The sequence below is a fragment of the Dromiciops gliroides genome, chromosome 2 (assembly GCF_019393635.1).
Source record: "Dromiciops gliroides isolate mDroGli1 chromosome 2, mDroGli1.pri, whole genome shotgun sequence".
NCBI lineage: Eukaryota > Metazoa > Chordata > Mammalia > Microbiotheria > Microbiotheriidae > Dromiciops > Dromiciops gliroides.
Genome location: NC_057862.1, coordinates 147,786,522 through 147,812,814, shown reverse-complemented (window position 1 = coordinate 147,812,814; position 26,293 = coordinate 147,786,522). Strand labels below are relative to the sequence as shown.

At 38.1% G+C, this 26,293-nt stretch overlaps 1 protein-coding gene across 13 annotated transcripts in view; it reads left to right on the top strand.

The window, feature by feature from the left end:
- CSNK1G1 (casein kinase 1 gamma 1) overlaps positions 1-26,293 on the top strand; it is a 248,881-nt gene that overhangs the window by 12,045 nt on the left and 210,543 nt on the right. The gene's annotated exons all lie outside the window — the stretch shown is intronic.

Here is a 26,293-nt window from a genome sequence, read left to right as displayed (position 1 = left end):
CCTAGGTAGTACTGATCATTTTTTTATTCTTCACAATATGGTGAAATGAATTAGTATTTTACTTCTCAATTTATGTTCTGGTTGAATGAATCTTGTAGGATACTGAAGTAAGTTAGTACCCAAGCTATGGGAAAAACAAAAGGAGAGTGAGTGTCGTTCCTGAGTTAACTTTTAGTTAGGAAAATCAGGGTCTAGAAGTTCTCATTTCAGTCAGCAAATTTGTTGAAGGCCATTGAAGATCTGAGCATTATATTAGAGGAGTGTGTGTGTGGCTGAATTAACCCAGATATATTCCTGATGACATTGAAAAGGCTAGTCTAGGTATTGGGGAATCATGGGAAGTAGAGTTATTGCAGATAGCACCATACTATAGAGAACGTTGAAAGTCAGGCATGAAATGATTTAATACTATATCAAGTAGATCATTGGATTGTTGAGAATAGCTGAGTCATTCACAGTTGATCATCATGTAGCATTGCTGTTACTGTGTACAATGTTCTCTTGGTCCTGCTCACTTCACTGTGTGCATCAGTTCATATAAGTCTTTCCAGGTTGTTCTGAAAGCATCCTGCTTGTGATTTCTTATAGCCCAATCATATTCTATCACAATCATGTGCCACAATTTGTTCAACCATTCCCCAGTAATTTCTAGTTCTTTGCCACCACAAAAAAAAAGCTGCAATAAATGTTTTTGTACATAGAGGTCTTTTTCCTTTTTCATTGTTCTCTTTGGGATATAGATCTAGTACTGGGATTTCTGGATGAAAAGGTATATACAGTTTGATAATCCTTTGGGCACGGTTCCAAATTCTTCTCCAGAATGGTTGATTCAGTTCACAACTCCACCATCAGTGCATTATTGTCTCAATTTTCCCACATCCCTTTCAACATTTGTCATTTTCTGTCATATTAGCCAATCTGAAAGGTGGTACCTCAGAGTTGTTTAATTTGCATTTCTATAATCAGTAGAGATTTAGAACATTTTTTTTCATATAAATATAGAGAGCTTTCATTTCTTTTTGATGAGTTTTCAACTCATCAGTTGGGGAATGACACATTCTTATACATTTGACTCAGTTCTTTATATATTTGAGAAATGATCCTTTGATTAGAGAAATTTGCTGTAAAAAATTTCCCTCACTTTCAAAGGGGAGCGTTTAAGTGCTTTATGTGTTCCAGGAGCTGTGCTAGGGGAAACAGACAGCAGTGAAATAATTCTTGCCCTCAAGGAGCTTACCTTCTGTCAGAGGAAACAACATGCACACATCACTAAAAGTAGAATATATGAAAAGCAATTACAAGGTAATTTTGGGGGGTGGCAGAGGACACACTAGAAACGGGCTTTCAGGAAAGACCTTAAATAGAAGTGGTATCCTGGTTGAGCATTGGAGAAGAAGCCCAAGATTCTAAGACGCAAAGGTAAGAAGTAAGCACAATCCAGGAATGATGGGATTCTTTAGAGAGATAATGATACCCCTTGGGCAGCTAGGTGGCACAGTAGATAAAGCACCAGCCCTGGATTCAGGAGGACCTGAGTTCAAATCCAGCCTCAGACACTTGACACTTACTAGCTGTGTGATGCTGGGCAAGTCACTTAACCCTCGTTGCCCCCCCCCCCCCCCAAAAAAAAAAGAAATCCTAGAGTTTAGGAATGACACTAGCAGAACACTCCGAGAAATATTTCAGTGTTATTTTTGTGCCAGGGCGAGAGGAATTAAGTCAAGGACTATGCCAAATTAGGAAATTTAAGATCTCTGATAAGCATATTTTGTCCCTTAGGTTTCTACAAAATAACTTATCTTTGGTCACACAAAACATTTTCAGAAATTGCTGTAATCTAATTTTACTCTTTATTTCTAACCAGCCTTGTACAAATAATTTTCCTTTTTTTTGGGCTAGGGAGTCTTTTAAAATTTGTAATAGCCTAAGTATCCTTGTGAAATTTAAAAAAATTTGAATAATAGTTTTTTCCAATTACATGTAAAACCAATTTTTAACATTTACTTTTCTTCATCATTTACTTTTGTAAATTTTTTATTCAATTTTAAACTTAAATACAAAATAAGAAAAGAAAAAAAAGAACATTGCCATGTACATAATAGAACGAGAGGATTCAATATAAAATAATAAATTTCTATTAATACTACACATTGTTTTCCAAGTTTCCCACCTTTGCTTCCTTGTAGGTTTACTTTTGTTTTCTGCTTTGTACTTTTTACTTTATTTTTTCCCCTCCCTTAGCATTTATTTTTTTTTAAATTGGGATCTCTACTTTTCTGACCCCCCCCTCCAAGATAGTAAACAATTTGATATAGGTTATACATGTACAGTCATGCAAAACATATTTCCACATTAGTTATGTTGTGAAAGAAAACAGACCCGAAAAAGAAACCATGAAAAAAAAGTGAAAAATAATCACATTTCCATTCGCATTCAGACTCCATCAGTTCTTTCTTGGGAGGTGGATAGCATTTTTCATCAAAGTCCTTCAGGATTGTCTTGGATGGTTGTATTGTTGAGAATTGTTGAGTCATTCACAGCTGATCATCATGCAGTATTGCTATTATTGTGTGCAATCTTCCCTCAGGTTCTACTCCACTTTTTTCATGGAAATCTTTTCAGGTTTTTCTGAAAGCCTTCTCATCATTTCTTATAGCACAATAATATTCCATCATAATCATATATCACAACTTGTTCAACCATTCCCCAATTGATGGGCATACCTTCCATTTCCTATTCTTTGCCACCACAAAAAGTTGCTATAAATATTTTTGTACAGATAGGTCCTTTTCCTTTTTTTTTTTTTTTAAAAACATCTTTGAGTATCCACGTGAAATTAAAGGATGTAGGTATGAAACATTCTTTCATATAGATAAACATCTTGATTACAATTTTACATAAATTCAAAATTGGGGGCAGCTAGGTGGCGCAGTGGATAGAGCACCAACCCTGGAGTCAGGAGTACCTGAGTTCAAATCCTGCCTCAGACACTTAACACTTACTAGCTGTGTGACCCTGGGCAAGTCACTTAACCCCAATTGCCTCACTTTAAAAAAAAAATTCAAAATTGAAGGGGGATAGGTGTAACAAAGAACGATACAAATTCAGGATCAACATATATACTGTTGGTCATGCCGTCCACTATTTCCTTTTTGGTAGAGTCTTAAGTTCTCAGAGGACAGAAACCTTTGGCTTATGTAAGCACTATTTGTCCTAGCACTTCACTCTGCACATATCAGGCACTTACTTGGTAAATGTTCATTGAATCTAGGAACATTTAGTGAAGTACAGCTCTATACTTGTGGAACATGACTCAACATCATTGTTCCTTAGTCTCCTGGACTTGTAGAAGTTTATCCCTTTTTCTTTGATCTTGAAACAAAAGTGATTGTATAAAGGACTGTGTTCTATATTGTTTTGAATATAACTTCCTGTTGGCCCAGAATTAACAGCATAAATCTCCTTATATACTGCACTTTGAACTTAGGTTACACCCTTGATATTGAAGTACAGAATCCAGGTTGATGAAGAGACCTCAAAACTTTCAAGTTATTACACATATTTTGATCAACAAAATTACTATGAATTCCTTGATTCCTTTCAAGTTCATCTCACTTGCCACTTTCTACTTAAGGCACTTCCTGATTTCCCCCCAGATGCTAATGCTTCCCTCACAAAATTATCTTGCATTTATTTTACAGATGTTTGTGTACATGTTTATTCATTGCCACACACTACTTCTCATTTATTACATAGCATGTGCTTAAGAGGCAGAGATGAGAAGGGAGTATATTCCAAGTGTGAGGGACTGCTTATGCAGAGGCACTAAGGAGATAGAATATTATGTGTGAGGTTCACTTTGTCTTGACCAAAGACTTTGTCAAGGGGAATAAAGTCTACTTGTTCGTCTAGAATGATGACTATTTGTTAGGAAAAGTCACTTGGAGCTAGGTTTTGAAGGGCTTTAAATACTAAACGGAGCAGTTGGTTTTGATTCTAGCGGTAATGAGCAGGAGGTTGATGCGGTTAAACGTATACGTTAGGAATATCTAGCTTTGGTGGCTCTGGGGAGGATGGCTTGGTGGAGAGAGTCTTGAGGCATGCAGACCAGTTCACAAGATGTTGCAATAATTCAGGTGAGAGGTGATGAAGGTCTGAACTAGTGTGGTGTCCATGTGAGTGGAGAGAAAGGGTATGGATGGGAGAGATGTTATGAAGGTAGAATTAACAAGACTTGGCACTGAATTGAATCTGAAGTGAGTTGGGGTTTGTGAGAGAGGATGAAAAATGGAGGGTTACCTTTGAATGAAACAGGGAAGTTGAGAAGAGGGGTGTTTTGAGGGAAAAATCAGTTTTGTTTTAGGACATTTAATTTGAGATTTCTGTGGCATAGGGAGTTCTTTTGAAACTAATTTTGGATGAAAAGAAATTTGACTAACATGAGCCAGGTAAAAATGATAACTTTAGATAAATTAAGATTCCCTAAAGTATCTCTCCCTGAAAGTATTTAATCAGTGATAGAAAAATGTTCTCAATTTATAATTGGGGAAGCCATAAAGGGGAATCTTTCTCTTGGTCACATCAAGTGAGTGGCTGGTTTAGGATTAGAACTTGATATTTTTAGTCTGCAGTTTACTTTTTAGAATTGGAGTATGCTCATGTTGGCATTTTTACTTTTTTTATGTGTTCTTCTTTTGGTGTCCATTCTGAATTATCTAGATTAAGAAGAAATTACATGTCTGGTAAATGTTTTCTTGTAGAGTTGAGCATGATAGTTCTGTAGGACCATGAAGTATTATTTCTTTTGAGGATAAATTTATGACCCCACTTACTTCTTAAAATTTAAGAGCTTAATGTGTCAACTTTCAGGTAGGCCAAGTTCTTCTCAAGTCCTGTGGCCAAGTTTACTAGTTTACAAAGAACCAGGAGAATTATTTTCTCCTTTGGCATGGAGTGGCTCAGTGGAGGTTTTTGTATTTTGGTTGTTCCTTGGAATCTGTTATACCATGCAGAACAGGAACAGATAAGGCTAAATAAATATGCTGCATACAAATAACATTCCTGGAAGGATTGCAAAATGCCTATGTTAGAGGTATTTTTTGTTGAAATGCTCGTGGTGTTCCCTAGTTTCAGAATATAATGAATACAAAGTTATTTAATAACACTGTGGTTATTATAGGGTGCAGAGTATATTAATGTGGATTGTAAACTGACATGCAGATTATTCTTTAGGGTCCACATCAATGAAGCATTACCTTATAGATATGGTCCACCAAATACTTTTTTTTTTGTTGGGGCAGCTAGTTGTCACAGTGGGTAGAGCCCTGGGGCTGGAGTGAGGAAGACCTGAATTGAAATCTGTCCTCAGTCACTTATTAGTTGTGTGATCCTGGGCAAAGTAGCTTCTGTCTGCCTGTTTCCTCATCTGTGAAATGGGGATAATAATGGCACCTACTTCCCAGGGTTGTTATGAGGACCAAATGAGATCATATTTTCAAAGTCTTAGAGCATAGTACCTTGCACATACCAAGTGCTTTATAAATAGTAGCTATTGCCATTATTATTATTAAATGAAAATTGTACTTATCAAGAGCTTTCTTAGATTCCTGACCTCACAAAAAAGACCCATTTCATAATCACTAGAAGAAAAAACACTTATGGAGAATTTCTGTTGCCTTGACACGTATTTGGAACGAAAGTTCAATGAATTCAAGGCCTGTTGATTTAAAAATGGAAGGGGCCTTAGAGATGATCAGAGCTAACCTTCTCATTTGACAGATGGGGCAACCAAGGCCTAAACAGGTTAGGTGACTTTTCCCAAGGTCAAAGAGGTATAAATAGCAGTTATTGGATTTGAAATCAGGTCCTGTGATTCTAACTGAGCTCTCCCCACTACCCTACCATTTGTGCAACACTCACACCCACCTGGTTCTATACTGTCATTGTTTTGCATGTACCCTCTGTTGATGTAGATAGAAACCCATCTATTCCTGTTCTTCCTGTGTCATTGTTATTTGTCCTTCCATAAGTTTGTCCCAAGGGGTGTCCTCATAATGTTGGAGGCCTTCTTGCTTTCTGCTGACTTAATAGAGTTATCATTAATGTGCTTTTAAGTTTTATAAAGAGCTTTAACAACATAATCACATTTGATCTTTCAGCAAACCCTGTTAGGTAGGTACTACTATTATTCCCATTTTACAGATGCAGAATCTGAGGCTGAGAGAAGTTAAAGTGACTTGCCCTGAATCACAAAGCTAGTAAATATCTAAGGCATAATTCAAACTCAGGTCTTCCTGACTCCAAGCATATTCACCATGCCATCTAGCTGCCCATACTTACATAGTAAAGATACCATGGTATGGATAAATCAAAGACCATTTAGTAAGTGCTTATTCTAGGACTCTGGTCAGGTGCTGGGGTCCTTACCCTTGAGAAGCTTACATTAGGAGATACTATATTTAGGGAAGTGGCATCCAGGGAAAGGTGTGTAGGAAGTCATAGGAATGCTAATTGAATAAATGGGGTAGTACATTGACAGGCCTGCCTTTGATTTGATTAATTTCTCTATCAGAGGTGAAAAAGGAGGTGGAACTCCTGGTCTGTAGTTAAAGGTGAGCACCTAGGGAGTTACTAATGGAGTGGCTCATCTTCTGGGCACATCTTCTAGTTTGGAGGGCAGAAGAGCGACAGTAGCTGGATAGAAAATGGCCCTGTCATGGAGTACTCTTGCAACCTATTTATCATCCCCTCATGCTTGACCCCTGGCTGACCACTCTTTGAAATGATATGTTTCCCTGATGAGATCCTTTATTCTTTTTCTTTGAGGTACCTTATCTATTATATGTTGTAGCCTGCTCACCCTCACCATGCACCTCTGCATTGCTTTTCTTTTCTTACCATATAGCCTTATGACACCACTGATAAATATGAGGTATAATATTGACATTAAAAATGAGCCTTTTTCGGGGTAGCTAGGTGGCTCAGTCGATAGAGCACTGGCCCTGGATTCAGGAGGACCTGAGTTCAAATACAGCCTCAGACACTTAACACTTACTAGCTATGTGACCCTGGGCAAGTCCCTTAACCTCAATTGCCTCACTTAAAAAAAAAAAGCTTTTTTTTCTGTGAGAAGTTTGAGGTTATTACAGAAAATTAAGAAAATTAACCCACTTTTCTCTTGTTTAATTACAGACCCAAACAATCCATCTGTTATTTGTCCTGAAGGAAGAACTCTATATTCTCTCCTTTTAATTTAATTTCATAATCTGATATTTTTCATCTACTTTTTCTTTTCTGAGGGGGTGGGAAGGTCAAACTCTTTTTCAGTAGTTATAGGTGTCTTCATGGGGATTGATGCAACAAACTTGAAATAATCTACAAACAAGCATCTGGAGGCTCCTAACATCCATAAACTATGCCTCTTCAACCGTGTGACTAATCTAGAGTACCTCTATCACAGGAATGAGGGCCTTTGGCAAACATATTTTCTTGTTTTATTCTTCACCTGATGTTTATGATAAGAGGATCCTTGAACAAGGGTATCTTTTTTTTTAATTTTAACTTTATTTATTTATTTTTTTAGTGAGGCAATTGGGGTTAAGTGACTTGCCCAGGGTCACACAGCTAGTAAGTCAAGTGTCTGAGGCCGGATTTGAACTCAGGTACTCCTGACTCCAGGGCCAGTGCTCTATCCACTGTGCCACCTAGCTGCTCCTAATTAAAGCTTTTCTTTTTCTTTTCTTTTCTTTTTTTTTTGCAGGGCAATGAGGGTTAAGTGACTTGCCCAGGGTCACACAGCTAGTTAAGTGTCAGGTGTCTGAGGCTGGATTTGAACTCAGGTCCTCCTGAAGGGTATCTTTTTTTAAATTAAATTTTATTTTATTCAATCAGCAAAAGTCCTCTTCACCCTAATTAAAAAGAATTTAAAACAAAACCTGTGTTACAAACACATATAGTCAGGCAAAAAATGTTAATATTGGCTTTATCAAAAAAATGTCTTATTCTGCATTGAGTCTTTTGCCTGTCTATAACGAAGTAGTAATAGAATTATTTCCTGTACTATAGTAATCCATGTGTGCATTTCTGGCCAGACTCCATCTGTAGTATCTACAAACTTCTCTGTCTTTCTGTGCTGACCTGGGCTGGAAAAATGACTCACTGTAATTTTTTTCTTGGATATCCTGGTCAGGATATGGTCCCATGTGTTTTCTAGATCTGTTTAGAGGGTTAGAGGGTTGGTTGTGTGTGTGTGTGTGTGTGTGTGTGTCCGTCCCTACCTTATGGAGTTAGGGGTGGGGGAAGGGTTGCTGTTCTTTCTGCTACCCTTCCATCTCAACTCTATCACTATTATCTCTGATTTTAAACATTTCAAGAAATGTTGAATGATTTTGATATATGAATGAGATATGCCTTGGTGGAAGAGAACTTTTTTTTGGAGGGGGGGGGCAGGGGAGTGAGAGTTAAGTGACTTGCCCAGGGTCACATAGCTAGTAAGTGTCAAATATCTGAGGCCGGATTTGAACTCAGGCCCTCCTGAATCCAGGGCCAATGCTTTATCCACTATGCCACCTAGCTGCCCTGGAAGAGAACTTTTAAGGAAAGATTTTGCTTTATCATGTGCTTTTTCATAATCCTGTTTTTCTCTATATCTTTGGTCATTTGTGTGATGATAAAGATATGGTTTTGAGAGCATACTTATTCCCTACAGAAAAACTTCATCAAGGATATCCTTCATACATATGGAGATGATTTGCATAAAAATTTTGAATAGATTAAGTAGGTCAGTTTTTTTCAGGCATAGGACACTTCCCCCCCCCCCACACACACACAAAAGAAATTCTTAAAATACAAAAGAATTATAAGCAGAGATTGACAAAGACAAGGCATTTTTCAGTAATGTATAACACTTTTACCCTTCTGGGAGTTTGATATTTAAAATAAAATATAAAACAATATGACTATAGAATATTCATTTTGCATTCACTTTGGTTCTTGTCTTGAGAGAGGTATTTATTTAAACAATTCCCTCAAGACCCATTTTTTATTTTTCCTGGAGTTATCAGTTTTTGTTGTTATTTATTTTTGTTTTTTATTTTGTTTTGCTTTTTGCTTGGAGTCATCCTTGTATTGGTCATCATTTTCCTTTAACAAGTGCTGTTGTAGCTGCAGGGAAAACTTCCTATAGTGCATTGGACCCTGATTGAGCAACTCTGCATTTCAATTTTGGGCATTCTGCAGGAATAGGTTGGCATTTGTTGATGTTCTCTCATTTAAAACATATTATAATAGATGCCCAAGATCCATAACCCCCACGCCACTAACTTTTTTTCGTAATTTTTTATTCTGGGCTGGGCAATTGGGGTTAAGTGACTTGCCCAGGGTCACACAGCTAGTAAGTGTTAAGTGTCTGAGATCGGATTTGAACTCAGGTCCTCCTGAATCCAGGGCCGGTGCTCTATCCACTGTGTCACCTAGCTGCCCCTGCCACTAACTTTTGATATTTTCTCCTCCTTCAGAGTGTCCTGATTCCCCATTGCTCTCATAAGTTTTGCTTCCAACATGGAGATTCTCTGTATGTGCTTAGTTAATTAAGCTGCTTTTCCTGTTTTTGTTCTAATCTTTAGCCCCATTTTTATCTTCTCTCAGTATCTAAGACCATGTTGTAGGATAAGAATGTGTGTGGTGGCTTTGCTATAGGGGAGCTGGGTGGTGTAGTGGATAGGGCAATGATGGACTTGGAGTCATCAGTGCCTGGGTTGTTCGTCTATTGCCACTGCAGCTGTAGAACTCTGGGCAAGTCAGCTTTGGTTTCCCTCCTTTGCAAAATGAGGATAATCATAGCAACTACCTTAGATGTTGTGATAAGATAATATGTGCAAAGCACTTTGGAAACCCTAAAGTGCCACATTTGAATATTAGCTATTATCATTCTCATCTGTGATGGCAAAAACAGTTGTTTATAAAAATATTTTCAGATATTTACCATTTTTTCTTCTGTTTGTTACTCTTCAATTTTTAACTCTTACATATACTAGAGATGACTTTGATTATTTAGGTCTCTTTGTCAAGCTTGTCTTTAAGCTGGTTCTAACTTCTCTTTCTGAGGTTATGCTCTAATTATCTTCAAACCAGTCCATTAGCATTGGTATCATAGACATCAGAGAAGGACAGTGAACTTACCTAGAATTGAACTGTAGGAAGAGAACAGACTGGATTGTATCTGAATAATTGTGTGATGCTTTTCATGATCTCAAGCTATTCCCAGAGACAAAGCTCAGTATTTTAACATCAGTAGTGTTTCAGTTATTCTCTATAAGTAAATCATGGAACGAACAGCACAGTCTCTGGAAAATCGAAATTAGAATTGACCCATTGAACGTTGGAGGGAAGTAGTATGGGCATAAGTAGCCTGTAGAATATTGCCAGTGAAGAGTTGTGCACAAGAAGTGGCATAAAATATGTCATCAAGAAAATTATGATAGGAAAAGGAAATGGTTAGCTCATGTGGTGAGCACAGGGGATAAGTTGCAACCCTAGTGCTGCATTGGCGCAGTGTTGCAAGACCTCCAAAGTGCTAGGCAGATCATTTATGAAGGGTGACAAGAATGGAACATAAAGAGAAGGTGTGAATAGATTGCAGTTTGTACCTTTGGAGGGTATACTTGGGATCACAGGTCCATTGAAATATGTATTTAAAAACAAGAATTCCATCTTGGTGTTTCATATATTTAAGCTCTTTAGTATGTCATCTTTTGTATTATTTGATAGGGTTTTTTTTTTTTTTTGGTCATTTCTATGAGTATAGACCATGTCTTTTAATATGTACCTAAGGGAGGCATCCTCATATAGTATAATGAGCACTGGCCCAGAAATCAGAAGACGGAATCCAAATTCCTCCATTTACTAGTTATAAGACCCTGGTCAAGTCATCTTTTTTAGGTCATACTTACCTCATTAATAACATGAGTATTCTTTTTGGGGGGGGGGGCTGGGCATTGAGGGTTAAGTGACTTGCCCAGGGTCACACAGCTAGTAAGTGTCAAGTGTCTGAGGTCGGATTTGAACTCAGGTCCTCCTGAATCCAGGGCTGGTGTTTTATCCACTGTGCCACCTAGCTGCCCTAAAATGAGTATTCTTGAATTACCTTCTTCCCAGGGTTGTTGTGAGGTTCAAAATTTGGCAATGTAAATTTAACTTTTTGTAATCATAAGGTATTGTATATGTGAATTATTTTGACTGAGCTATGAAGAGTCAAATGTTCTAAATCTACAATGTTGGGGGGCGGCTAGGTGGCGCCTCAGACACTTGACACTTACTAGCTGTGTGACCCTGGGCAAGTCACTTAACCCCCATTGCCCTGCCAAAAAAAAAAAATCTACAAGGTTGGGGCCAGTATTACTACAAAATAGACACATTAATTTATACTCTATCAAGTAGGAATAAAAAAGTAAATAGTTACTTTTATTACTATTTAACACAGGGGAAGGAAATATAACAGAGTATAAACCTTAAGTCAGTATGAAGACTTGGTTATTAGTCATACAAAAAGTAAATCTTGACTTTTCGACATTGCTTGTCTGTCTGTCTGTCTGTCTGTCCACACACACACACACACACACACACACACACACACACACACACACACACACACACACGTGCGCACGCCATTTCCCCCACAGCTGTTTATAACAATTCATACTTGTTTGAGGCCATTAGTTCTTTTTTCTCTCTTGCTTGTTTGGTCATACCTTGTTAAGACAAGTCTGAACTGAAGTTTTGCTTTATATTTATAATGGGGAAAATGGTTTCTTAAGCGAATTGATAGTGTATTAATGGTCTTAGGGGAAATGTTTAACTTACCTTAGAAAACTGTTCTGGCCCTTTAAAAGCTTCACCTGGTACTTGTTAAGCTTATTACATAACATTTATATTTGTTTATTAGAACAAGATGTTAACGACCTTTATTTGATTTGATACATTGTTAGGCTACTGTCTAAATTCTAAATTGAAATGGTTTTTAATTCATATAATCATAGAATTTACAGTCAGAAGAAGCCTTAGAGATCATAGTCATCTAATCCAGTCCCCGTGTTTTGCAGGAAACTGAGTGTGGGGATAAGATTTAAAAAATTGAACTGGGGCTTGAAGCCAATTCCTCTGACTCCAAAGACGGTTTTTTTCCTCCCTGTACCATTGTTCCTAATAATACAACATATCTTCTTTTTTTAAAAAAATCTCTAAATCATGCTGGCATTCTCTGCCTTGTTTTAATTAATGAGATTCTACTGTCATTTTAAAGAATCAGTATATTGTTTTGTGAGGGTGAACTCATCCGTGAATACCACAGTTATCATTTACAGATTACCAGGCACATATACACTCACTCACTCGGGTCCTGAACATTACTTTTTGCATTCATAAAAGACATCAAATGTTCGAGCTGGAAGGAATCTTTGAAATCATCTGGTCCAGTCTTCTCATTTTGCAGATGAGCAAACTGGTTCTGCTACTTTCTTCTTGTATGATTTTGGGCAAAGCACTTTAGTACTCAAGTCCTTTTTATTCTGAAATGAGAACATTGGGTTAAAGGATTTCTAAGGTTATTTCCACTTCTAAACCTATTGTTTTCTGAGACTCAGAGCAGTCCGATAAATTGTCTGTGGTTACATAAAGAATTATTGGCAGAGCTGGGGCTGGAATCCAGCTTTCCTACCTCTTTTTCTCAGTGTTCATACACTGAGAAAATACAAAATTACCCTCTCTCCTTAGCTCTTCTTCCATCTCTAATCCTCATAGACAAATAAAAAAATAATCAGTAAATATTGCAGTATCACATTAATTAATTATATACTATATACTAATTAAATAGTATTATTATACTCTTCCTATGTGGAATGTGGTCAGAACCAGGGAATAAGCAAAAAAGGCCTTTGATTAGCCAAAAAGATATGTGGTGTAATGGAAAAAGCTTAGGGCTAGGAACCTGAAGACCTCAGCTTTAATCAGCTCTATGGACATAGCTGTGTGAGCAAATAACTTCCTATCTCTGGGCCTTAGTTTACTTATCTACAAAAAGAGGGGTTTGGACCTCTTTTGATGATGACTGAGGTATCCAAAATACATACTTGTGGTTTAAAAAAGGATTTCGGTTGGTATTTTTTAATACCACTCTCAATTCCCAATGACCCTTCTACTGTCCTTCCCAAGAGTCCCATTATGGATATTTTTGTTTAAAATGAAGCATTTCCCTTGGTCTTAGGGGTGGGAGGGAAGAGGTGTAACTAGCAGTGGCATCACTGGGTCACTTCTGACAAGAGAATGGTCATGATTTCTTTCTTTTTTTGTTTTTGTTTTTGCAGGGCACGAGGGTTAAGTGACTTGCCCAGGGTCACACAGCTAGTTAAGTGTCAAGTGTCTGAGGCTGGATTTGAATTCAGGTCCTCCTGAATCCAAGGCCAGTGCTTTATCCACTGTGCCACCTAGCTGCCCTGATGCTTCCTTACTTACCGCAGGTTGGAAACAACAAATTGAGAAAGGGTTGCTAGAGTCAGGTATCACAAAATAACTTTGAAAGCTTGGCATTCACTAAAGAGGTTACCTATTTAAAAAAATTAAAAACTGTAAGCACTGTAGTCCAGGGCCATTCAGCATAGGGATAAATAGAGCTATTTATATGCACATATATATAGAATGATATAGAAACTGATATATAAATATAAACAAATAAATATATATAGATATATACATACATACACACATGTGTGTGTAAGTATACAAATTGCCATATGTCTATATCTAATCTATCAAGTTTTAAAATTTTCAGCCCTCACCCCCAAATTGTGAATTAGGAGCTTTAATTCTCCCTGGAACTTCCAGGGAAGGGTCTCTGAGGAACACAAAACTCAGATTTTCCCCCAGTCTCAGTGCAAGCTATTTGCCCATGGGAACTAGAGGACAGGCTCAAGCTTGGAGGAGTCTGACTCTGGAAGGGTCTTGATTTCTGGAAATGAGGGGGAGATGACAGTGTCTGACTAACCCTCTTAGAAGAAGGGGGACAGTCCTTCAGAGGCCTGTCATGGAGCAAATATATTTTACTATATTGCACCCCTACACCACTGTAGTGCTTCTAGCGAAGGGGAGATCTTGGTTGCTAGGCCAGGGAACACTAAATGAGTTAGTGGTACAGGGCAGTTTTCCCTAATCTGTGATGAGGTTCTTTGACAAGGTAGCAAGGGTCATCATCTTGGCTGTAGCCTTCATATTCCCAGTCCTGCTCCTGCTTCTGGTCACCTTTTTGTTTCCTTTTTTTGGGGGGTGGGGTGGGGCAGTGGGGGTTTAGTGACTTGCCCAAGGTCACACAGCTAGTAAGTGTCAAGTGTCTGAGACTGGATTTGAACTCAGGTACTCCTGAATCCAGGGCCAATGCTTTATCCACTGCGCCACCTAGGTGCCCCTCTGGTCACCTTTTTTAACATTGATAAACCCACTATAAACTGCAGTGATTTCTCATCACCCACTAACCTTTAGACTCAGACCTCTGTTCTTCCTGTGACCATCCCAGATTAAGTCACTCCTTCAGATAATTATTATATTGTTTGTTTTGTTGTGTTTCTGGTGTGTTGTTTTTTTTCTCTTCCTCCTTTAATGCTACCTTTATCTGACTTCTTGAATACCAGAGGTCAGGGTTGACCAGTTACAGCCCTAAAGTCATGTTAATATGGTGAAATATCTTCTTGAACACAGTTGTAAAACTCATTTATAGCCCAAATCAGATTAAAATATAGTTGGGAAATATCTAACAAAAGATATAAATATACAGTACAACATAGATTGTTAATTTGTTGTTTTTTGAGTCAATATGTGGCTGAAGTTTCTGTTTGAATTTGACACTACTGTGCTGGAACAGCTTAAGGACCTTAGCATCAGGTGGTGGATTGTTGTAGGAGTAATATATTACACCCTGCCCCTGCAGATTAGGTTAGTTTTTCCTTAAAAGGTAACGAGACATTCCTTGACCCATCTTGACTCCTTGGTGAAGCAGTTTAATTCCACACCAATCTTCTTCTCTCTAGTCCCTTGCCCTCTATTACTATCATCAGGCTTGTCCTGCCAAGTGTCCACCTTGAATTACTCCCACCATTCATTGCTGTCTTTCCTGTTCACATGCTAATGAATGAAGCTGCAAAAAATCATGAAACTGTGCCAACTTGGTTCACTACACATTTATGCTACATAATCTTATTGGGACTTCCTTATGGCAAGGCAGTCCTATTACATCTTACTAATTAATCATTCACTTTAGCAGTTTTTCCAAACCTTTTCATCCTTCTTCAAACCTCCCATAACTCCCTTTATCCTTATCCTCTCAGCTGAGAATCTTACCTCACATTTCACTGAAAAAATTGAGGCATTTCCTGAAAGTTCCCTTCTTCCCGTCTCATCTCACATCATGGAGTTGCCTTCTACCACTATCTCTTCCTTCATCTCTGACTCACATAATGAAGTGACCCTTTTCCTTGCCAGGCAAACCCCTCTATGGATGTGACCACATGCCATTCTGTCTTCTCTAGAAGATTGCCTCATCTGTTATCCCTATTCTTACTTCTTTTCAATCTTTCCCTGTCTACTGGTTGCTTCCCTTCTGCCTACAAACATATCTCTCCTGCTCTCAAAAAATCTAATACTACTTTGCTGATAGTCATGGTTCCATTTATCCTTAGCCTTTTGTGGATATACTCCTTGAGAAAGCTCTCCACTTCCTTTCCTGTTAACTCTTGTTAGTCTGGCTTCCAGCCTTCATCATTCAACTTAAAATGATTTCTCCAAAGTCACCAGTGATCTCAAATTTTACAGCTCTAATGGCCTTTTCTCCAGTAGACTATCTTATCCTTCTTGATCTCTCTGCAGCTTTTGATACAGTTGTTCACCTTCTTCTCCTTGTTACTCTTTTCTCTCTAGGTTTTCAGGACATGACTCTCTCCTGGTCTCCTGCTTATCTCATCACTTCTCAATCTCTTTTGCTGAATCTTCATCCAGGTTGTGCCAATTAATCTTGAGTCTCCCAGGGCTCATTTTTCTTTTCCCCCTGGTTGAAACCAGGTTGTGAATGGCTTTGAAAGCCAAACAGAACTTTATATTTTATCCTAAAGGTGATAGGAAGTGCTTGGAACTGATCAAGTATAAGAATCATGTGGGTACGTTGTGTGTACGCTATACTCCTTCCCTGAGCCTGGGAAACCAATCAGGAGGCAGTTGCAATAATTTAATTAAAGGGGACGTGGGGATAGGACCTGAATAAGTTGGTAGATGTGTGAGTAAAGGAGAGATGTTGTGGATGTAGAAATAGCAAAATTTTGTAACTAATTGGATATATGGGGTAACAGAGAGTGAGGAATTAGGATAATGCTAGATTATGAACCTGGGCAGCTGGAAGAATGATGATGTCTTGCCTGAAACAGAGAGTTTGAGAAATTTGGAAGAAGGAAAGTTTGGTGGAAAAGATAAATTCAGATTTTATTTGTCCCCAGTAGATGCTAGAAATTTTGTTTGTTGACTATTTTCTACAATCCACTACTTCATTATGTCTTGTTGCTCTGGGTGGCAATCCCTCTTCTATTAGAGATGGATGATAGTAGTGTATGTCATCTCGTTCTGTGTGATTCTTTTCTGGGTTCTTCTGGAAAATGAGGATTGGTTCAGTGAATTGCATCTTTTCTTCTAGGTCTCTTTTCTATTTGGGGTTACCAGTGCATTACTTGGACGAGTCATTCCTCAATCTCACTACAGGATCAGCCTCCTTTTTTTTTCTCATTATACATTTCCTAAGTGATGTCCCATATGTTGCTTCTTGTGTGTAAGATATTGTTGGAAATATGCTTCAGCAGCTGGCTTTTGCTCACTATTTGTCCTTCCATTGCCCGCTGAGTCACCTCCAGCTTAGATTCTTTAAAGGTTGTGGTATTAAAAAAATTTGTAACTATATACCATCACCAGGAAAACATTTATGTTTCTTTATGCCAGGAAGATCTATGGGAATACTCATAAAAAGAAAAAAAATTGCATTTTGCATCTTTGTGTTGATCATTATTTGTACCTAGACACTTAGTAATATATTTGGTTATGTGTATAAAGAAATAATAAAATGATTTAGGAGAAGAGAAGATAACCAGAGTATCTCTTGAGGAAATGACCACTTTTCCAGTACCAGAGAGAGAGAGAGAACTTTCTTTGAAATGAGAATTTTTTTCCAAAGGATATTTTTAAAAGTAGATATTGATCCTTTTTTTTTTCATTCTTAGATTATTCTTTGTATCTCTCCCCTCTCCCCTTCCAGAGAGCCATTCCTAATAACAAAGATTTTCTTAAAAGAAAGAAAAAGAGGTAGAAGAGAAAAAAATTCTACAAACCCTGTCAGTATTAAAAAAAAATCTGACATTATATGTAGTGTTCTATACCCATGGGGTCTTCTCATATCTCTTCTTTGGGTCCAAGCCTGTTCTTGAAAAGGAAGTTGTGGATTGAGTCCTGAGTCTGAAAGTCTTCAATCTTAGGTTGAATGGAGGATGAAGATTCCTATTCATTTTTTTTCCTATTCATTTCTAGGTTGAACTAGTTAACCTCTGAGGGTCCTTTAAATTTTGAGACTGTAAGATTCTTTTAATAGCTCTGTGTGTGTGTGTGTGTGTGGGGGGGGTACTTCACTACTATAGTAGTCTTATAGGACTATGTATTATAGTAGAGACCCTTATAGGGTTCCTACCTCGAGAGATTTTAATTCGACCCAAGATCATGGGTATTCTTTGAGTGTTTTTCATTGCCCTTCATTTACCCATGATAAAAAATTTTTTTAAGCTGGCATCTGCAGGCAGTTTGTGGGGTTTTTTGGTTATTTTTTAGAGCAGTGCCAAAATATTTCTTTTTTTTCACTGCTATGCATAGGGCGACAAAATTGTTTTCTTATTTTGCTCTTCCCTGGCTAGAAGGAAGGAACATGATTTTCATTCTGTGTTCTCAGTGGCTTAAAGCAAAACTTATTTTTTATCCTTTTATTGTGAGTGAGTTATTGAATACAGAATAGGTTAATTTTATCTTCCCTTTTGGAAGACTACATTTCTTTCTATTTTCTTCAAATATCATTATCTTGGTGTTTATCCTGAACTTTAATTAAAAAGGAGGTTTAAACTTCCAGTCTTGAGGCTTCCTGTCTAATGATGGTGAGGAATCGGTTTGACCACAGAAGCTGACAGGCAAGTTTTTAGTTTTTAATTCATCCTTGATATTACAAATCTTAGGATCATACACTTAGAGCGGGATTAGCTCAGAGGTTATTAGTGCAGCCATCTCCTTTTGTAATCGCGGAACCTGTGACCCGGGGAGGTCAGGGGATTGGCCCACAGTCATGTTATACAGGTAATCAGCAACAGAGCTGGGATTTGAATCCAGGTTATCAGATTCCAAAATAACTTTTCCTTTACAAGATGATTGTATTTCCTACATCTTAATTGCACAGCTTTTAAGCCCCCCTCCCCCCTTTTAGATTAAATATGAAGGCATTGGCTTTTGGCCCAGATCTCATTGCTTGCTTTGCATTTTACCATTATTACTACCAAAGACCTTAGAGTCATATTTGAAGGATGGGGAATGTTGAGCCATAACAGAAAAACGCTATTTTTCAAATGCAAAAAAAGATGATAATGAAATTTTAGTTAAACAGAATGACTCCATAAAGGAAGAAAGGAGTACCCAAAAGGCAAATAAGTTCCATTGACCATCTGAGCCAAATCGTTTATTTCTGTGATTGAGTGTATTTTTCCTTAAGATTGTGATTTATGTGCGTTTGTTTTATATCCTGCATCTTCGCTAAAGTTGTTCATTGTTTCAAGCAGTTTTTTTTAGTTGATTCTTTAGGATTTTCTAAGTATACCATCATATCATCTGCAAAGATTCCCTTAAGATTGTGAAACCACTGTAACTTCTTTATGTGTAGATGTGAATTCAAGTGTTAATAATTTATTCATTTCTGATCTAAGCTTCTCGTTCCCTTCTCAGATAGAAAATTATATTGTCTCTTATAATGTTTTATTCCCAGTGGTTTTGGTTGCAAAATACCTTTTTCGTTTTGCTTGGATAGGCACAAAGGATAGGATATCTTTCTATAACTTACAGAAAGCCAAATGAAATCTTGTAATATTTACAATGTTTGCTTCTTTAGTTAGATTGCCAGTCGGTCAGCAAGCATTTGTTAATTGAGAATACAAATCAAGCAAAAAGACAGTCTCTGCCCTCAAAGAACTTGGTTTTTTTGGGGGGCGGGACAATGGGGGTTAAGTGACTTGCCCAAGGTCACACAGCTAGTAAGTGCCAAGTGTCTGAGGCCGAATTTGAACTCAGATCCTCCTGAATCCAGGGCTTGTGTGCTTTATCCAGTGCGCCACCTAGCTGCCCCAAGAGCTTGTATTTTTATGGGGAAAGACCATACATAAACGGAAGCTGAAAAAAGGGGTGGTGGTAGGGAAGAGGATTGTTGAAAGTAGGAGGGATGATAGTCAGAGGGTGAGGAGTGCAGGCTGGAGAGTAGTGAAGACATTTGTTCTTCATATGGGAATAATTCTCCAAAAATTTACTGATATCCTAGATTAGTTTACATGATAGAAATAGCTAGTAAACGTCATCATATAGGTGACGTTTAAACGATGATCCATTTTATTATCTAAGAGTAGAACAAGTGTGGTTTATTTGTATTCAGTCTGAAGTCATAATGAAGAAAAAAGAAAGCTTGGGTAACACATAACGTATAGGAATGTGGAGGAGAGTGACAGAAAACAAGTTTTTGATGGAAAATAACATAATTTCAGATTTGCATCCTGAGATTTTGTCTAGAATAGATGATACATAGTTCCCTGCAGTCCAGGGAAAGATCTTGGGACATTGTTTATCGTGGATCTTTCAAGTAGAGGTTTCTGCTAAATTGAGTATTGTGTTTATGTACAACACTTTAAAAAACAATGCAGTTGGGGCAGCTAGGTGGTTCAGTGGATAGAGCATCGGCCCTGGATTCAGAAGGACCTGAGTTCAAATCCGGCCTCAGACACTTAACACTTACTAGCTGTGTGATCCTGGGCAAGTCACTTAACCCCAATTGCCTCACCAAAAAACAAAACCAAAAAACCCCAATGCAGTTTAAAAAATTTATCACAACCACAGCCTCTCTGACTCTGTGGTAAGTCTTCCATTTCTTCAGAAATTAATTGAACTTGGGGGCAGCAGTGGATAGAACACTGGCCCTGGATTCAGGAGGACCTGAGTTCAAATTCGATCTCAGACACGACACTAACTAGCTGTGTGACCTGGGCAAGTCACTTATCCCCAATTGCCTCACCAAAAAAAAAAATTAATTGAACTTAAACAGGGCTTATATAAAGGGGTATTAAATGTATATTTAGGTGGCATTTTATGGAGCCTATTAACTTTAACCTGAGATTCTGCAAGAGCATAATTTTGAATACATAGAGAACAGGAGATCACTAAGCCTATGTGAGAGAGCCCCCTGTTAATTTAACAATTCATTTTCACACACACACTGCATATATGCATATATGCATATGCATACACACATACATCTAGACCTGGAAAGAAAGGCCCTAGGTTTCCATCTATTCCACCTCCCTCATTTTGTGGTAGAGTAACTTGATCCTCTGGAAGATTAAGGGACTTGCCCCCAGTGTCAGAAAGGTTAATAAGTGCTAGAGGTGAGATTTGAGTCCATATCCTCTTGCTGCAAAATGAGTGCTCTATTTTTTGGGGGGGTGAGGCAGTTGGGGTTAAGTAACTTGTCCAGGGTCACACAGCTAGTAAGTGTTAAGTGTCTGAGGTCAGATTTGAGCTCAGGTCTTCCTGAATCCAGGGCCAATGCTCTATCCACTGTGCCACCTAGCTGCCCCTTGCTCTATCTATTACTAATGCTACCAGACACTTCCAAAAGGCCTGTCCTCATGCAGTACACATTTAAGTAAGCCTTCTATACAGCCTGTCACTGCACAGAGATGACTGTTAGCATGGATAGCAATGATTAAAGAGATGGTAGCAGGTATCTGGCTGTCTCTCATGCCTAAAACACTCTTCCTTTCTCATCTCTTCCTCTTGGCTTCCTTCAAGTCTCAGCTAATGTTCTACCTTCTGCAAGAAATCTTTTTCAGTTCTCCTTAATCTGCTGCCTTCCCTCTGAGACTACCTCCAATTTATCATGTAGATGGCTTGTTTTTTGTTTTTTTTTTTTTAAGTGAGGCAATTGGGGTTAAGTGACTTGCCCAGGGTCACACAGCTAGTAAGTGTTAAGTGTCTGAGGCCGGATTTGAACTCAGGTACTCCTGACTTCAGGGCTGGTGCTCTATCCACTGTGCCACCTAGCTGCCCCCCATAGCTTGTTTTTACAGAATTGTTTTCGTGTTCTCTCTTCTATTAGACTGTGAATTCCTTGAGAGCAGACATTTCTTCCACTTCTCCCATTCCTAGTGCTTAGTATAGTACTTGGCACATAGTAGGAACTTCATAAATGCTTTATGACTCACTGACTGAAACCCTTCCTTGCAACATGGACTATAAGGTTAAGAGGACTTGTTGAACTTGATTTTGATCCTTTCTGGTCCAGACACAATTTTGTTTAATCTTTCTGCTCTATTACCCTCATCCCAGTTATTTTGTTCTTGGCTTTTCCTCCATTTGTCATGTGTACATAGTTCCCATGTTGTTTACTCCATTAGATTATGAGCTCCTTGAGGGCCTTTCTTTGTGTGTCCAGTGCTTAGCACAATGCCTGGCACAAAGCATGTGCTTAATAAATGCTTATTGGCTGACTCGCCATGACCAGGAACTTTTAAGATGCAACACTTGCCTTCTTTCCTAACCTGGAAAGGCTTCCAACAAACACCATGGATGGAGCTCTGCTGTAGAATAAGCACAGAGCCAGTAATAAGATCATATGCTTTAAGACCAAACAAATGGTAGCAGACTTGGGAGCTTGTTGTTGTTCATCCATCCTTCATTCTTTTTTTTTATTTGTTTGTTTTAGTGAGGCAATTGGGGTTAAGTGACTTGCCCAGGGTCACACAGCTAGTAAGTGTTAAGTGTCTGAGATCGGATTTGAACTTAGGTCCTCCTGACTTCAGGGCCGGTGCTCTATCCACTGCGCCACCTAGCTGCCCCTCATCCTTCATTCTTGAAGAGGACCAATGACACCATGAGAGGGATGTCTTGACTTTCCAGTGATTTGAATTTAAGTGAGGCAGAGCTGCACTAAGTCCTCAGCCTCACTCTCTCTTCCAGAATCTTAAAGAGACTAACGAGAAAGTCATAAGAGTTTTTGCAATAACTTGTTCTGTTAACTTAGTAGGGAATCACTATGTAGTTTTACTCAAGGCCAGGAGTCAAAATAGAAGAAGCAGCAGAAGGAATTTGTGACCTGTAAAAGTTGGAGATTGGAAGAAAGTAACAGCAATACTTGTGTCTAAATAATAGGCATGAGGCTTTCTGTAGATGGGGAAGCTGAACCTTCTGAGGAGATTGTTGTTGCTGGTGCTCCAAGAAATGATAAAGATTCTTATTTGTTCTGAGGAGAGACATCATTTAGTGTGACTTAGAGGAAGAAGAGATGAATAGTGATGGTTGGTGATTCCCTTTGAGAAAATAGAGGTCAGATGTTTGTAAACAATATTGATGATAGAGACTTCAGTTGTCTTCCTAGGAGAGGCATTTCTTTCTTTCCTTACTTCTTTACTTCTTTATTTATTTACTTATTTATTTGAGGCGGTTGGGGTTAAGTGACTTGCCCATCTAGCTGCCCCCTTAGGAGAGGTATTTAGAACATGAACACAAGACCAGTAGAACCTGAAACTACTGCTTATTTTTGGTGATTGATGTGAGGATAAATTATATACCTGCTGGAACTGAACATCACATTATATATAAGGGTCTTAGAGTCAGGAAGGCCTGCGTTCAAATTCTTCTTCAGATATTTATAAGCTGTGTGACATTTGACATCTGTTGGCCTCTGTTTACTCATATGTAAAATGATGGGATTGTACGGATTTTTTTTCTCCTAGCAGTAAATCTATGATCCTAAGCCCTGGGAAAGAAACTGAAGACCTTAGGGACATAGATGGTATTTTCATCACTGTTTCTGAAAGAGTCAGGTTTGGGTTGTGACTATCTGGCTAAGAAAATGATTTATAATAAAAGAATTTTAATTCATAGACTACCTTAAAATATAGGAAGGCTGGTCTTTGTTTTGTTTTTTTTTTGCGGGGCAATGGGGGTTAAGTGACTTGCCCAGGGTCACACAGCTAGTAAGTGTCAAGTGTCTGAGGCCAGCTTTGAACTCAGGTACTCCTGAATCCAGGGCCGGTGCTTTATCCACTGTGCCACCTAGCTGCCCCGGAAGGCTGGTCTTTGGACTAGGGATGGATTGTACTTAAAGAGGACTGACAAAAGTACATTTGCCTTTATTTGTGCAAACATGATCAAAAGGGCTGTCTTTTTATATCTGTCAAACAAAGTAAGATAGGAATAAATACTTGAAGGGCTGTCAGGGGAAGAGGGCTTAGATTTGTTCTGTTGACCCTAATTAAGGAGCATTGGGTAGAAGTTGCAAAGAGCCAAATTTAAGATTGATGTCAGGAAAAACTTAGAAACAGTTGGAACTATTAGAAAGAATGGGTCACTTCAGGAGGTATGGTTTCCTCTTCCTTGGCAGTCTTCTGAGGCCTGACCACATGTCAGATATGTTACAGTGGAGATCTTTCAGGTATGATTTGGATTATATGACCACTCAAGTTCCTTTCCAATTCTTATCAAATTCTATGATCCTGTCAGTGGTAGAGCTGGTGTCTTAATTTACAGGAGCTGAAATAGAACAAAGGTGCCAATAATGAAACTTATGTTCTCAGATCTCTATATATGAAGTATGGGTAACAAATTGAATTAGAAATTCTCTTGAAGACATATTGGAAGCTTGGTTTGGTGGAACCCATGGCTAAAATATAGTTCTGGAATAACATGTCATATAAAAGGGAATAGGGAAGGAAGAATTGCAGAGTACCATTAATTAATATATATAAAAAAAGATATACTTATGTGACGAAATCCAGGGACTAGCAGGGGAAAACACAGTGGAGAGCAAGTTCAGTGGGAGTAGAAACAGAAGCCATATTGTTGTGGGAATATACCACATAATACTTGGAAAAGAAGAGAACTTACATGAAGTGTTTGGGAAATAGGTCACAAGCTTGGCACAAAGGCATGTTACAGTAATGATGAGATTTGAGTTGTTAATATATCTGGAAAGGCTCTTTCTTTGCCAGAAGCAGACCAGCTAATAAATTCTTTTCTTGCCTTAATGATTTTTATGCTTCAAAAAGCAGAGGGTGCAACAAGGGTAAATGATACTTTGGACTTGATTATGAGCAACTGGGATGAAGTGGTTACTGACACAGAAATGATAGGAACCTTGGTGGGGTAGTGATCACCTCATCAATTTGTGATAGAGGAAAGCTATTCAAAATCTAGACTGTCATGATTTTAAAAAAATCTATAGTTGATGTCAGCTGAGGAGGGATAGGAAACTTTGAAAAATGTAATTCTTAAAGAGTTCTAGAGAGCAGGAGGAAGAGGAAGAGAATGGTGAGCTTGCTTAAAGAGATTGACGTGGGCATATGGGGAACTGATCAGGGAACTTGTATTGAAGCTAAAATGGCAGGTAGTGGAGAATGTATTAAGAAGCATGATAGGAGCTTATAACAAAATTATCTGAGGCTCAAAAGTAGCACTAGCTGGCAAAGGACACTTATGGACAGCAAACAAAAAAAATTTTTTAAGCTGTGTTGAGTGAGGATCAAATAAATTATAGGAATATTGTTTGGAGGTAGATGAATGATAACAGATGGAGGAGAGAAGGAAGAATTATTTAATGCTTATTTTCCTTTCCTTTTCCTCTGTCAAGGAGAATGGTCTTTGGACTGGAAAAGACAGAATAAAAATGCTTCTATAGGGAGTTGAAGCCCAAGAAAAATAAGGAGATAATCAGAGAGTACTTAACTGCTCTTGATATCAAGTTCATCACCAAGATCAGACGAACTACATTCCAGGATACTGAATTAACTGGCAGATGTGATTGCTGAACTATTGTCAGTAATGTATGGAAGATTATGGAGAATATGGGAGGAGATGCCAGAGTAGTGAAGGAAGGGCAAATGTCTCACATTTCAAAAAAAGAGAAGAGTGCAATCTCCAAGCAATAGAATGATGAGCTTAACTGCAATTCCTAGCAAAATTCTAGAACTTGTTATTAAAAAGGTGCTTACTTAAACTCTAGAAAAGGAAACTCAATAGTAAAAAAGAACCATCAGAATTTGGTATTAGTCATGTCAGACTAACCTTTTGGAACATTTCCATTTTTGCCAGGGTTTCGATTAGATCAGAGTAATGTTGTGTAGATATAGTTTATCTAGATTTTAGCAAAAAAAAAAATGAACAAAATTTGGAACTAGAGATGTTTGGAATGGATGTAAAGTTAGGTGGACTTGGAACTAGTTAAATGGTTGAGTGGTGACAAAATAAAGGAGCAAGGGATTTAAAAGTAGAGGAAATTTTGACTGATTCATGGATTAAGATTGGGAACTGAGGGAAACAGAGCAGGTTTGATGACCTGTGAAAATTAATCTGGGGTTGATGGATTAGTGATAAGATTGAAAAATAGGTTTAAGATAATATGGTAGTGTTTTACATAATTGAACATGTATAACCTATATCTGCTTGCTTACCTACTTAGGGAGGGGGGAAGGAAGAAGGAATTTGGAACTCAAAACTTAAAATAAAAATGTTTATTTTTATTTTTAAAAAGAATAGGTTTAAGAGTAGTAAGGCAGAGAGATGAAATGATAAAAATTAATGATCAGATAGAAGAACTTTATTTTTGTTGTTTTTCTTTATCTTGCAAGTGAATTGGATTTAAGTGAGGCAGGACTGTGCAAAGTTCCCAGCCACACCCTCTCCTCCAGAACCATTTGGGTCCAGTGGCAAGATTTAGATCAGGAAAACTGGAGAGACTGGAGATGGCCCTGATGCAGGGGAGACCTTGGTCTTTTTAAACTAAGGTCTTTCCCAGGTCTCAGATTGTTTGAGGCAACACCCATTCAGTGATTAAGGCTAGATAAGAAATGAGGCAAAGAATGGCTTCTCTTATCTAGTCAAAAAAAGAAAAAAAAATCAGTCTGAGAAGGGAAGACCCTTAAAGTTTCTGGCC